The 14,243-nt window shown below is 40.6% G+C and overlaps 1 protein-coding gene and 1 non-coding gene across 2 annotated transcripts in view; both read right to left on the reverse strand.

The window, feature by feature from the left end:
* Positions 1-14,243, reverse strand: part of MRPL13 (mitochondrial ribosomal protein L13) — a 38,088-nt gene that overhangs the window by 1,262 nt on the left and 22,583 nt on the right. The gene's annotated exons all lie outside the window — the stretch shown is intronic.
* LOC129334146 (small nucleolar RNA SNORA5) lies at positions 10,482-10,613 on the reverse strand. The gene has a single exon (XR_008597484.1). It is a non-coding gene; the product is annotated as a small nucleolar RNA SNORA5 (small nucleolar RNA).

The following is a 14,243-nucleotide window of genomic DNA, read 5'->3' on the forward strand; positions in this document are numbered from 1 at the left end:
TTAGAGACATATCCTGCAAAATAAAGCAGAAATACAGCTGTTCTAAATTATGATTGCAGTGATTAGCATACTGGTATCTGAAAAATGAAGTAGTCAGGAACAAGTATAAAAGCAAACGAAATTGTTGTTTATGAGTTCCCAATTATAGTTTCACGAATCAAAATGGTTATTTTAATTTTCAAAAGATGCTTTTGCATGTTAAAACGAAAAGGGAAAAGTGAACTTTTCCAGGAACTATTCTTTTCTAGGGTACTTAAGGCCTGCCTTTTCCCATACTGTTTATTCCATATGCTAAGATCTTCCTCACAAACCCTGTTCTCCATAGCTTCTCTGTCAGAAGTTAGGCGGGTGGCAAACACAGAGGTTTTTTTTCCAATAGTGGTTTGCCTAGTGCCTACTTTTAATGCTGGGTTTTAAATATCAACTTCTAATCTTTTGTGTGTCCTTACCAGGCTAGCCCAGGTGAGCTTGATCTTGTCAGATATCAGCCAAACAGGGTCGGCCTTGGTTAGTAATTGGGAGACCGCCAACGGAGACCAGGGTTGCAGAGACAGGCAATGGCAAACCACCTCTGTTAGTCTCTTGCCATGAAAACCCCACCAGGGGCCGCCATAAGTCAGCTATGACTTGAGGACAGTCTCCACCACCAATCTTTTATGTGTTTATTATATTTCATTTGAGCCAGTTTGATGTAGTGGTTAAGAGCACGGGACTCTAATCTGGAGAATCGGGTTTGATTCCTCACTCCTCCACTTGAAGCCAGCTGGGTGACCTTGGGTCAGTCACAGCTTCTAGCTCTCTCAGCCCCACCCACCGCACAGGGTGTTTTGTTGCGGGGTTAATAACATACTTTGTAAATCACTCTGAGTGGGTATTAAGTCATTCTGAAGGGTGGTATATAAATCTAATGTTATTGTTATTATATTATTTTGTAAGCCACCTCAGCCAGGTTTCCTGGAGCGGTGGCAAAGAAATTTCAAAAGAAATAAAATAAATGTTGTGTTGTTGTTCTCTTCTCCCCCTAATATTACACCTAACAAGATAACTAGACAAGTTCAATATATAAGCCAAGAAATATTTGTGTATTTAATAGGTTAAGGAATGACAGAAATGCACCCCCTGTGAATATTTAACAAACGCTGTAAGGAAAGAAGCTTCCAATTCTCATGATCCCACAGAACTTAGGTTCTGGTGAACAGATGCTAATTGCCGATTTTGGCCACAGTTTCACTCAACTGCTAAAGAAGACAGACTCCACAGTTCAATAGATAGGCCCTGCAGTGTATTCTAAAGAGTAACCATATGGAATTTTTCATTTGTGGCACTTACCATAAAATTCTTTAGTCTTTTAACAAAGGAGATGCAAAGAAACTGTCTACGAGATCTATACTACATGGCTGTTTACCAGCCAACTGTCACATTTTACACAGCATGTTTATTTCTTTAAACTCGGTTCTACCAAACTGTGTGCTATAATCCACGGGAATACGGTTAGCTTAAAGTTTCAATGTCACTCTTCCCTCTCAATCTGAATGTGCATGCTCCTTGTAAAATCTTGCAGTGAAAGCCATAAAAGATGAAGTAAGTCAAAATATGGAGCAACATGGTAAGTATGGCAGCAACAAAACACAATTTCCCATGCAATAACAATGTCTCCCTATTACTGTAAATAAAATAGGGAGACATTGTTATTGCACGGGAAATTGTGTTTTGTTGCTGCCATAAAAGATGAAGTGACTGACACATTATGCTATTTGCTCTGGTGCACTGAGATCTGACAGGGTCACCCAGAGCTGCTTCAATCCAGCACCTGCAGCCTTAGAGGCAAAGAAAGCAATAAGCTCTCGGGTATTCAGGCTGTTCGGCAGCATTTCTGGGATAAAATAAGGCCCAACAAGATTTAAGTACTGGAAAACTGACTCTCTCTCTCTCGCACACACGCACGCACGCACACACACACACACAGAGGAAATGTTTAAATGAAATGATGTTTATACTAATGGCTACAGAGAGCTGAAATGGATCTTTCATCTGTTGGCTGAGAGAGACCAATGCCATCTAGCACAAAGGCTCCAACTTTTAGAATACAGGGGACTAGCAGGACTGCCAGGGTCCCACCAGTGGGTTGGTCTAAATCAGCAAAGGTCAATCAGAATAAATGCACCCTTACAACTACTACAGCCCTCTCCCAAATATAAACCATTAATGCCCAACAAATGACCATCAGCACAAAGTATCAGCAGTCAAGTTCGAAAGCAACATACAGCAGCCATAGAGATCAGTAACAGTGAAAGTTACCCAAAACTCTCTAGCATAATGTTGTCCTGCACAATTTCTGAAACATGACCAAAGAAAGGACCTAACGTATCTCATCTAGCAGGCCTTATCAGCTTTGGAAACCACCTTTTAACACCAAATGGCAGCATGACCCACTTTCCCAATAGATACATCTTTTCCTCAACTTTTCCCCTTTCTCCTTCCCTTAGAAGAAACCATCATTAAATGCAAGAAGAGTTTCTGGCATCGTCATCATTTGATTCAGTGGTGATCTGATCACTGCCATTACCCTCAAAGATGGATTTTTCCATCTGGGGTTGCTTCTAGGTTTAGCCTGCCAGTTTGACTGTCAATTAGCACGAGTGTCCTTTGCCCATTTCGGCTGGCTTGTCAGCTGTGTCCCCTCTGCACAGCAATGATCTTGCCATGAGTATCCATGCTACTGTAATATACAAGCTGGATTACAGGAAAGTGGTTTATACGGAGCTGCATGTGAAGACCGCTGAGAGGCTTCAGCCGGCTCAGAATATGGCAGCCGAGCTACTGACTGGAGCTAGCTTCCAGGAGTGTATTTCCCCAAGCTTGAAAGGTACGAACTAACTTCTGGTTTACTTCTGTGTCCAGACTGACTTGTTTTTCCTGAACAACAGATACCCCAGTCTTGCCAGCCAGGTGACCTTGGGCTGAGTCCAGTGCAAAATATCTGCTTGCACTAGAGCTCAGAAACAGCCTGTCGGAGCTGCTTAAGCTATGTCTAACTTATTGTATCTCCCCTTGTGTTTCCGCTTGCACAAGATCTTGTGCAACCAATTTCTGGGTACTTTAATATAGAGAAAAGACATTTTGACAGGTGGGGGGAGAGGGAGGGGGAATGGGATGAATATTCACAAATGCAGCTATAGACTTTGGGGACGGGAGGAGGAAAGTTAGATGCCTGAGAAGTTAGAGTGTCGATTTACAACTTTGTAGAAGTTAACAGAGCTTATGGATGAATCATGAAAGAGGGAAAAAGTGTTAACAAAAACCAAAGGCTCTTGGAATTCCCCACCCCCCCCAAAAGCCCTGCTGGGCCTTCAAAAGTCTTTTTCTTGCTCAACTTTGGCTTTAGGCAAGGGGTCTTAGACACTAGTACCCTTCAGTCCTAACGAAGATTGCTTTTGGCAGCCATGACCTCAGTGTTTTGCCAAAGGGAATTCAGGTTTACAGAGCAGAACTACTCCAATCCAAAAAGACAGGCTCAGAAAACACCTGAGGATATCCCTATGACTGATGGACATATAAATCTGGGAGGTTTGTTCTCTGAAATCCCCCTAACAAAAACATGCTAATTATTCTGCTGTTGGAACAAATGAGCTAATTCAATGTCACCTAAGAAGGTACATGACCGTAGCAACTTCTACAACGAAATGAAGATCCTGTGGAAGAAATCTGGATGAACTGAGGAAGGGAAGATGTGCTTTACAGTGTGTAGGAAAGTTTTATGCCAATAAAGGTTGCTGTGTCTGTGTGTGTAGGAAAGCCTACACGAATCAGGAAAGCCTCTCTCCCTAGTCCACAAAATGGGCAGGAGTGGGAATGTTCAGGTTGCCAGTGACACACAATCCTACCCTAGACATCAGCTACCTAGGACCAAAACCACAGACAGCTGTGATGGATGTTATTCAGAGGAAACGCATTCTGCTTTGAAAATAATGCTCAAGGGTCCAAGTTCCAACTCACATCCACGTGGACTCATTCTGTACTCCTGGACAAGCCACAGCTATCGAATGCAGTTTGCCAAGTTAGTGGTCTGCATGACAAGTTATTTTGTGAGGGGAAACACCACTGTAAAGCACTTTGTTAAGTACAAGGGAAAGTCTCACTTCCTCCAACAGAAGAGCCACATACATTCGAAAAAGGTTCCTTGGGCAGGAGGAAAGCTTTAAACTCTGCAAAGCAGAATGGCTAGATCCATCCCACTGCAACAAGCAAACAAACTGTGCTGAAGCCAACATGGAAAACTAGAAGAAGCACAAAGGAAACATCCTGTCTACTAGCCCAGCATGTGCCATAAGCGCAATCCAAACACACTCCGCCCTCACTTGAAAACAGCAATGTAAGGCAAGTCAAAACCTTCTTCCTTTGGCCTTTGAGATTTAGAAAAGCAACACTATCCCCCAGGATAGGCACCTTGCAGCTGATGATGCCAATACTCAAGAGTTAATACTCTCTGAACTGTCTTTCTCTTCGGCCCAGGAGAATGACCTATGAATGCCTAAACCTGAAGCTACGTAGGTGTGATCTGAGTAGTCCCTTGAGTGGAAGGCCGCCAGGAGTCCCCTGTAAGACTCTTTCCTCAAACACTGCTTTGACATGTTAAAAAAAAGGTAATCAGGGCCCTTCACCAGAAGACAACTGTGTTTCTGGAAGGAGACAGCACTTTGCTGAAACTGAAGACAAGTCCCCTGGCCTCCTCAACAGGAACATTTAATGCGATGATGCGCAGGTAACACATTCTGATTCACATTCTAATGATTCAACTAAGAGGGCTCTCTCTTTTATTGGCCAAGAGTAACTGGAGTCCCATGTTTTGTTTTTAAAAAGCACACCGCTAGTCTTTATGGCTGCCCAAGTGAGCATGAATAGGTAACAGCAAGAATTTTGAAACCAACTGCTTAGCACAGCACCCGAGACTAATGGCACTTAACCTGGCCTAAAAATCCTGTTTCTGTGGTGAGCATGTTTGTATATGACCCTCTCCACTACATTCAACAAAATATGATACAGGCAGTCCACGTAATGTCATTGTGTACAGATCTCACCCCCCCCTTTCTTCAGAAGTAAGAATCATATGATTTCTGCCTCTACAGCATTTGTGTGGCATGTCCATGTTGTATTACAAACAGAAGCCTACCTGCTCCTCTAACATGGGAACAGGACTTTTGGCTCCATAAACTTTTCTGATCCAGATGGAAAGCAAACAGCCAAAACCACTTTCAGAAATCAGTCCTGAGACCCCTTTAGCCCATTTGAATCATTTCCCCATTTACATTACCCAGCAATGACACAGTGGAGTCACAAAGCCCAGCGCTCCCATCTCCATATCCTCACAAAGGCCTGCTAACACTGGCCAGTCAGGCATGAACATTCCTTTCATTTCCCTCATCAATATTTGTTCAACACACCTAAGGGCCTGAACAGAATGCTGGGACAGGATGAAAGGGATAAAGTCAAAATACACCCCCCCCAAACCACCCCAGCTCCAACAGACAAGCCAATCACCTGATCAGCCTTCAAACTGACACATGAAGCAAGCCTGAGCCCAGATTTCTGCCTCAGGAGACATGTGTGGAAAAGCTTGAACAGGGTAACAAAGGAGGGAAGGTGGCAGGGCACTGTGTTTTTCCTGAGAAAATAAAACTGGTCATTTATCTAGCATATGATTGCCCTTCTTGGTCCAGATTTATGATTTTTAAACATAACAAAATCAGAGCAGATTGACCCAATCCTAACAATCCTCCAAAATTAGGAATTACCTTTTTCTCACCACCAAAAATGCCACTTAAAAAAAAAGATGACTCTGTTGGCAAAATTCATGATGCTTTAACTTTTTAAGAGTTAGCAGGAGTTAGAAGTAGGAAGTGAAAAAACACACGCATGAACATGGATATGTAATGCTTTTTTGTGAGAAGCATATTAATACCATGAAGCAAACTTATCATTTAAGAGGAAGCAGAACAGCTAGGTGTTCTGCATCTCTTGGCTCCAACTTGAAAAGAAATGGGCTGGTCTGGGGGGAAAAAAAAGAAAGATGAGGTGTTGAAGAACCCAAGTGCCAATGCAGTTCCTGTCTCTACAGATGTCAAGATGGTGACCGGCATTAGTGATGACTTTGGTGTGCAGTCTAGACTATGTGATACAGCTTCACAATAGCACACAACCAACAGGGAACCTATTCACAAGGGATGGTTCAGATGTAATGCCAAACCATGCCTTCCTGGCACAATATGAATTGTCCTCAAAACACAGGACTAAGAACCATGGATTAAGGACTAAGAACCATGCTCTGAAGCTGGTTTGCAATCCCAGTTTTCATGAGAAATGCAAACCAGAGTTTGTTGTTTCCAACACAACAGCCAGCTATCGCTTGTGCTAAACTAGAAGAAATACATAAAGAGCAGTGCAAGAAAGGAGGCACATGGGACAACAACCATGGGAACACAGATTCATTCACATGATGCTAAACCACAGCAGGCATTACTTCTAAAATAACAGAGAGTGCAGCTGGCATCCAACTTAATGCTGTACGAAGAGAACGGTGCATACGGTTGAAGGTCCAATCCCTAGCATTTCTAACTTAAAAAGAAAACACAGTGCTGAGATAGGCCACTGGCTAAAAGTTTAGACACACAGTCAAAGTAAACATAACAAAATCAGAATAAATTGACCCAATCCTAATAACCCTCCAAAATTAGGAATTACTTAATTAGGAATTACACAGGACTAGATAAATCAATGGCCTAATCCAGTATACTGTAAGGCAGTTGCATATATTCCAATAGCTGCTATTTTTTAAAAAAAGAAAACTGCTAAACTTTCCAAAGTTCAATGCTTATAAAAAAGCATTATTTTCACATGCTGAAATATACTTTTCAGTAAGTAGAACAGTTCAAGGGGGGGGGGGGAATTCAAGGGTTAATTTGCTCAAGAAGCTCTGCTTTAACTAGTGAAAGAAGCATACAGTGCCATTCTGTTAAGACTCAACAGAGCTGCTGCAGAGTTCCCTTTGGCAAAACTGTAGGCAGCGCCTTCCTGCACAGGGGGTCTTTTTTGCCAGTGGGGGACGTTTTAATCTTCTAGGACATTTCATTGCAGACCTAAGAGTAGCAATTCTCAAGCAGAGAAACGTCAAAGAAAAATCACAATGAAAGATTGCTGAAATTGAGTTTACTTGCAAATTTGGAACACTGGAGCTCCCAGTGTCATGTCTGGGCCCCATCCATGCCAATTTTGATTCTGTTGTGCTGAACAAAAGGCACCCTGCTGTAACTCAATATCACTTTGCCAGTATCATAACTATTTCTTTCTCAGGCTTTCACAGGTGTTCATCTGTTGGACTGTAACGGCTTCCAGTATTTATGACCTTGTGTTCCTTCCCAGACTTTGCTATGTCTTGTTTCCTAGTAGCTCAACTTGGTATCACAAATACGTGGAACGTTCTCACACCAGGAGAGTGCCAAAGCCTTGTTTAGGGTTGGGAGGGGGGAAAGGAGCAAACTCAAATGTTAAAAGAGAAGTTTTTCTCATATGACGTCATTCCAATCAACTTCTACTCTGGCTGCTTAGGTATCTACCTTTCTTCTAAGTAGTTCTATGGACCTGTATATGGAAATGATCTGATTTCTGAATAAAAGCCATTTGACCAAGAACGTGTGTCTTGCTGCAATGGTCCAGGGATCTATTTGCTGTATCCTGTCATCCACAGCCTGACATTCAGGGCTTAACTGGATTCTTCTCTCACTGCAGATGCTGATTTTCTGCTTTTCACATCCCTGCTCTATTAAGCTAATTACAATATTATTATACTTTTACCCTTACTTTAAATATCCTTCCTACCTTCTGGCTGGATTAAAAACCCCACACAGTTCCGCTTCTAAATGTATCTGAAGAAGAGCGCTTTGACTTTTGAAAGTTTGTACTTGGGAAATCTAGTTGGTGATGAAGGCGCTACTGGACTTGAATCTTGCTCTTCTACTGCAAACCAGAACAGATAACCACCAGAAACTATCTTCAATTCCTGCTGAAACTAATGGAACTTAATTGTTAAAATGTTAATTGTAACTAATTAATGTTAATTGTAACTAATTGTAGCTACAATGAAGTTAATTGTAACTAATCTAACTAATTGTACTTAAAATGTTAATTGTAACTAATCCAGATCTGCTTTCAAGCTGTCAATGGATCATATGGGAAAAGGTCCAATCATAGTCCATTTTGGTCTATTACACACCCATCTGTGTCATGACCCAGAATCCACAGCTGTTAAAGTTTGTCCAATATATCTTAAAGTAGCTATGACAATAATTTAACAGAGGTGTTTTACAGGAAATTTCAAAAAATTGTAATTACTGAGAACTATTGTTTTGTAGTTCTTTTGCTTAAAAAAATCAGTGACAAAACTTACTAATGTGACAAAGAACGTATTAATTTCAAAACTGAAACACCAGCTATTTGCCATTGCTAATTGCTTTTAAAGCACATCAATTAAAGATAACCCAACACAGAAGTTAAGAAAAAGCCGCATACTTCCCTCACCCTAGGCGTGAAAACTCTGTCATGTAAATTAAAGCATACCAACATTTATCCAAATGGACTGGCAGAAAGAGAAACCAAGACACACAGATGAGCTAATATATGGTTTGGATAACTTACATTTCTTCTAGATTATACACAGAGGATTATATATAACCTTGAGTGTGTGACACTGCTTTCAATCGGACTCAGTAATGGAAGATCCTAAAATACATATTACTTGAGAAAAAAAAATTAACAGTACACTCCCCCAAACTTGTTTTCCTTCAAAATTACCTTGCTCTATGACACCAAACAACATATTCAGTGATTACATCACACAAAATCAGTACAACCAATTTTACTGTCATCTCCATCTCAAAATCATCCTTTACCTTTATCATGTCCATGGGTGTTTTTTATTGCAAAGACAGAAATACCAAATCTTGTCAATAGGATTTAAGAAGTTACATCACAGTCAGTCATAAGCATCTGGCATGACAATTCCGAAGCCTTCAAAATTGTATTCCCTTGCCTTGCCTGCAGCCCCCCCCCCCCCTTGTGAGAGAAGTGACCCCTCAGGAAAGTGGTGACTGGCAGGTACTCATCACCTTTTTGCCAAGGACAAGTCTAATTTTTCAGACAAGAGTTATGCTTCCATCAGCACTGTATGGGGCCAATGCCTTACAGCTAACACATCAGCAGCTTACACCAATAATCTGACACAAAGATATACTTAATGGGATAACTGCAAAACTGAAAGGGGCACTAATGAGTCTGAACTCTGATTTCTTCAGTAAGTGAGTGAGAAAACTTTTCCAGACATGGAATCAATGTTGACTCAATAAATCTGAAAACTCTCACATCCACGCTTAAATCCACCCCATGGACTTCTGAAAAAATAATTTCAACCCTTTTATAACAATATAAAAACTGCACGTCATTGGGACCTGAAGGCAATTCCAAACTTCTAAAGTTTGAAATAGAAACTCAGAGGCATCTCATGATATATAAATATGAGCATTATTTTATGTCCTCTAGCAACCTAACAATGGGATTTATTCTGCTGCTTCTCACATTTTCCCTCAATGGGCAGAAGGTTAATGGTGAAGTGGTCTTGGATTCAGAAGAATAATCTGACCCAGAGATGTTCTGTTCAATTTCTTGATATGGGCCTATTAGATCTAACTTAACAAAAACGATGCCTGCAAAAAACCCACTAGCCACAGGAATTGAGACAAGGATAAAAAAGCAAGTTGATGCATACTAGAAACAAAACTAACAATCGTAAGGACAGCTGCAGCAAGAAGATTCAGTATCAGAATCCATATTAAGCAAGTCTTCTGGCCAAAGTACATTATGTGATAATTAAGAAAACCCATTCTAATTTCATCCTCCACTCCCCCCCCCCCAACTACATTTTACTTATAGGACAGAGTTTTGCAAAGTGGGCTCTTGCTACAGGAAAAAAAATTATTTTCAGAATGAAATGTCTCTCTTGAAAAGAGAGCAACTTTGCAAAAAAAAAACCTGATGGCCTTTTAACATTTTATATTCAGTAATGCTTTGACTGCTTCCCATATTCTTATAATAAAATGCTACTGTTTATTTATGATTTTTATATTTCGTCTTTCTCACTGAGACTACACAGTATAAATTAATAAAGGATGGGACCCGCCCAACAATGCAACAGGATTTGGATTACCGAAAACTGAAATCAAGCAGAAAGCTGAAACAAAGCATAAACGTTAACATGACATATTAAATGAGCAAAGGGAAGTCACTTACATTGTTAACTAAATACGTTCTTAGGGTATCCACAGACCATGCTACTGATCCCACTCCTGTCACCAAAACAGCTTCCTTTTGGAAACTCGCACTTCTATCGTTCGCTTGACCTGGGGTGCCTATGCTGACCTCCAGGAGGGAGTAGAGCCTGTCTGCAGCAAAACTATCCCCAGAGCCCACAAAGAGCTCCGAGGCCCATGAGCTACAGTTTACTGTGGCAACTGTTTGGACCAATCCTCACCACGTTAAAGGTGAGCAATGAATTTGACACAGTTGCAGATGCTTTGGTGAGTCCAGACTTCCCCAGGTCAGACTGGTTAACACTCTTCAAGGAGCACTGATGTGTGTGTGTGGGGAGTGGGGGGTTGCTGTAAGGCTCTGGTTCCCAAGCAGGTTGGAACACAGCTGGACGATCAAGGAATCCCCTGCAACACCTCCTTCCAAGCCAATTTGCAACCCTTCATGGTCTATTTTAAAGCACTTTGTTTCTTAAATTTGTCATTCTGTAAAACAACAGCCCAAACATGTTTATCTGAAGCACAAACACTTGATGGCTTAGCTTTCTGAATCAAGGCTGGTACAGGAGTAGTCTCTTAGACATGGTTAAGAGTTGGGAGTGAGCCAATGAGCTGCAGCTCCCTTCCTGCAGCCTCTTTGCAAGATCTGGAGGTGGTGCAAACAGATTCCTTAACGATGGTTGGGGGGGGGGGGAGGCACAATCCATCTTGCTCTAGATCTCTTAAATAATTAGAGCTATTCTCTGTGCCAGACCGAGAAATCCTAGAAGAAGAAAAAATACTGTATGCTCCAACATCTTGAGGTCAAATCTGGTAATTACTATTTCTCTAGCAGCTAAAAGTTTTTCCCTTTGTTTCACAGTGCTGCTGAACTGTAAAACCATCATGCCTAACTTACAATTATTGCCTTCCATATCTATAAGAAAACTATACACACAGGAATGTGGAATAATTACCAGCTGATGACAGCACTACAACCTCATAATAAAATGTCATCATCTATCTTTCATGCTTCCTCAATAAACTACATGTTCAATTGTTTCTTTAGTCATTCTGCTCCACCTGTTTTTATATAATTAGACAGAGGATAATTCAGAAAAAATTATTAATAAAATTTTTAAACTTTAACAACTTCAAAATATTTAATAATAAAATGTTAAAAACATAACAACAATGTAACTAAAACTCATCTCTCTCACATTCTTAGAGGTTGCTCCTTTAAATGTTGCTCCTTTAAATTTGTGGGGAGGGGAAATATCAAGGAAGATTAACTTGGAAAAAACCCATTAATTACTTGTTTATATGCTACTTCAAAGTCAATATAATTATGATTTGCTAATTATACTGAAATTCTACAGAAGTTAAAGGATCGAGTTTTGTATGTCCATCCAGTTTTTTCAACAGCTGAAAAAGAAATGAGGGGTCCCGACTGAATAGCAAAGAGGCTGTGCTGGGGATCATGGGATCTACACAGACAAAAGTCATGTGCATTGGAGGATTGTGGTAAGGAGGGGAATCAAGTAGCACTGAGTGAAAAAGCTGGCTGGCTCCAACCCACAACCTTAAATTTAAGCAACAAGGAATAAGAAGACAAGAACTGCTATGCTAAATCTGACCGTCTCTGTCTTCCTACATTCTATGACTGTTTTCTAAGCGCCTCTTACATCTTCCTTTGAATCAACTAACCCTCTAATTTTTGAGAAATCTTCCCCTTTCAGAAAACACTATTTTTTTGTTCTGCTGTCTGTTTGCCTATCTTAAGAAAATAAATCAAGATGGGTGGCCGTATTAGTCTGTCTATAGCAGTGAAAAGAGCAAGAGTCCAGTAGCACCTATAAGACTACCAAAATAAGTGGTAAGCTATGAGTTTTCATGAGCCTAGAAGTGAGCTGTGGCTCACGAAAGCTCATACCCTACCACTTATTTTGTTAGTCTTATACGTACTACAGGACTCTTGCTCTTAAGAAAATAAGTAGAGCCTGCTGAATAAGACTAGGCATGTATACTTTTTCACAGTGGCCAACCAGGTGCCCTGGAGGGTCAAACAAACAGGGCAGAGCAGCTAAGGTCCTCCCTTGATACTACCTCCCAGCACTGATATTTAGAAGTATATGGATATTCACCTTATACTGAGTCTCCCTTCAGTCACTGTGGCTAATAGCCACAGATACACCTTTCCTCTACGAATCTGTCTCCTTCTTTTAAAGCCATGGTTTGTGGTCATCTCTACCTCCAGTGGCAGTGAATTCCACAATGTAATTACTCATTGAATAAAGAAGATGCTGCAACTCCCTCTTTCTGAAATGATCACAACTGTGAAAGAGTTGCAGGTGCGTCATGCCATGAACAGCTGCTTAATTTTTCTCTGGCAGCCCTTCGAGCTCCTCTAGTTGGTATTTTATCTTCCAGGTTTGGTCCTCTACAAGAAGCCTAACTAGAACCCTTGCCCTTCTTGTCTTGTGCTAACATACGGCTTTGTTCTTGGAGAGAGTCGGACACTAGCACACCAAAGCCAAAATGGTAGTCTTGCAATATAGTCATGGTCTGGATCAGGCAGCTGATCTATTTAGGAAGAGAACAAAATTCTCAAGAATTTACTGTAAGAACAAAACCCCACCATATATAACAGCATAAAAAGACACCCCCAAACATCATGTGCTGTATTTCTTAACTGACTTATTTTCACTAAAAAAAAAATTCCTGCTTAAATTCTTTCTGTATTGTTCTAATTACAACACTACATAAACTATTTTACAGCATTTTATGATCTTGCTATGCCTCTTGTGGTTCAGCAGGTACTGCATATACACTTTAGCTGACAAGAACAAAGGCTTCATTGCAGCTGGAATTTTAACTGGAGAAAAAGGTTGGAAAGGAAAGCAATATACTTAGAAAGAAATCATGGGATTAACTTTAAACAGCTGAAAGGCTTAAATGGGGATTTGCTGACCTTTCAGAATTTTTTTTTTTAAGCCATCATACTAGAATACTGTTCTGTCAGTCTGGCACTCAGCCACCGGGCAAAACCTTTGGCTCCAAGGGAAAGCAAGCACCTCCTTTTCAAGTACCTGGCTACTTCTGCAGTGTCCCTCTAGGGGAGTATTGAGGTTAATACAGCTTACAGCAAAGCATGTAGTAATTCTGTACCCCCTGGAGCACACACCTCCGGCACTGAAGAATCTAGTGCCTCTTACTTCTCTCCATGGTACAAACTCCTGTCCGACTCAGGCCAGTAATCCTTGATGCAGATTTTTCCCATTGCAACATTTGCTGAGAAGGTTATTAATTGCAGCATTGACAGGCAGGCTTGAAAATTAAGGAAGGCTTAATGGGGGATCAACCGAATTTGGGTTTTGGTTCAATAGACAAGATATAAAATTTACGGGTCAGGTTCTATTTAAATTCAAGTTTTTAAAAACCCCTCAGGTTAATTTACTTTCTGCCGTCTCCAAGTCCAGGAATCAAGTCAAAAGGCTTTCATTTCAATTGTCTGATACACATCTCTATTTGTGGGGAAAAAGGAAAAATATAAAATATTAATATGAAAGACAAAAATAGGTTAAAAAAAATCTTGCCAATGTGGGCTAAAACAGGTACTCAGATCTTTAGTGTCAAACAGAATCTTTAAGTTGAACAAAAAGTAACTGATTCTCCACACATTTTTGCACTTCAAAACAACCAATCGGGCAACAGTATTTCACAAACTTGACTAAGATGTATAAGGTAGAAGTTACTTGAGATGCTAAAGACTGCAAACCCGCTCATCAACATAAACTTTACCTTCCTTGCTTTTTAAATCTATTTTTCTTTTGAGTGAATACAACCACTAATGCTAATATCATCAGGGCCAAGGAGCGAAGTCTTCCCATTTAAACGAACTAATCAAAGAGG

Source organism: Eublepharis macularius, chromosome 7 (assembly GCF_028583425.1).
Source record: "Eublepharis macularius isolate TG4126 chromosome 7, MPM_Emac_v1.0, whole genome shotgun sequence".
Classification (NCBI taxonomy): domain Eukaryota; kingdom Metazoa; phylum Chordata; class Lepidosauria; order Squamata; family Eublepharidae; genus Eublepharis; species Eublepharis macularius.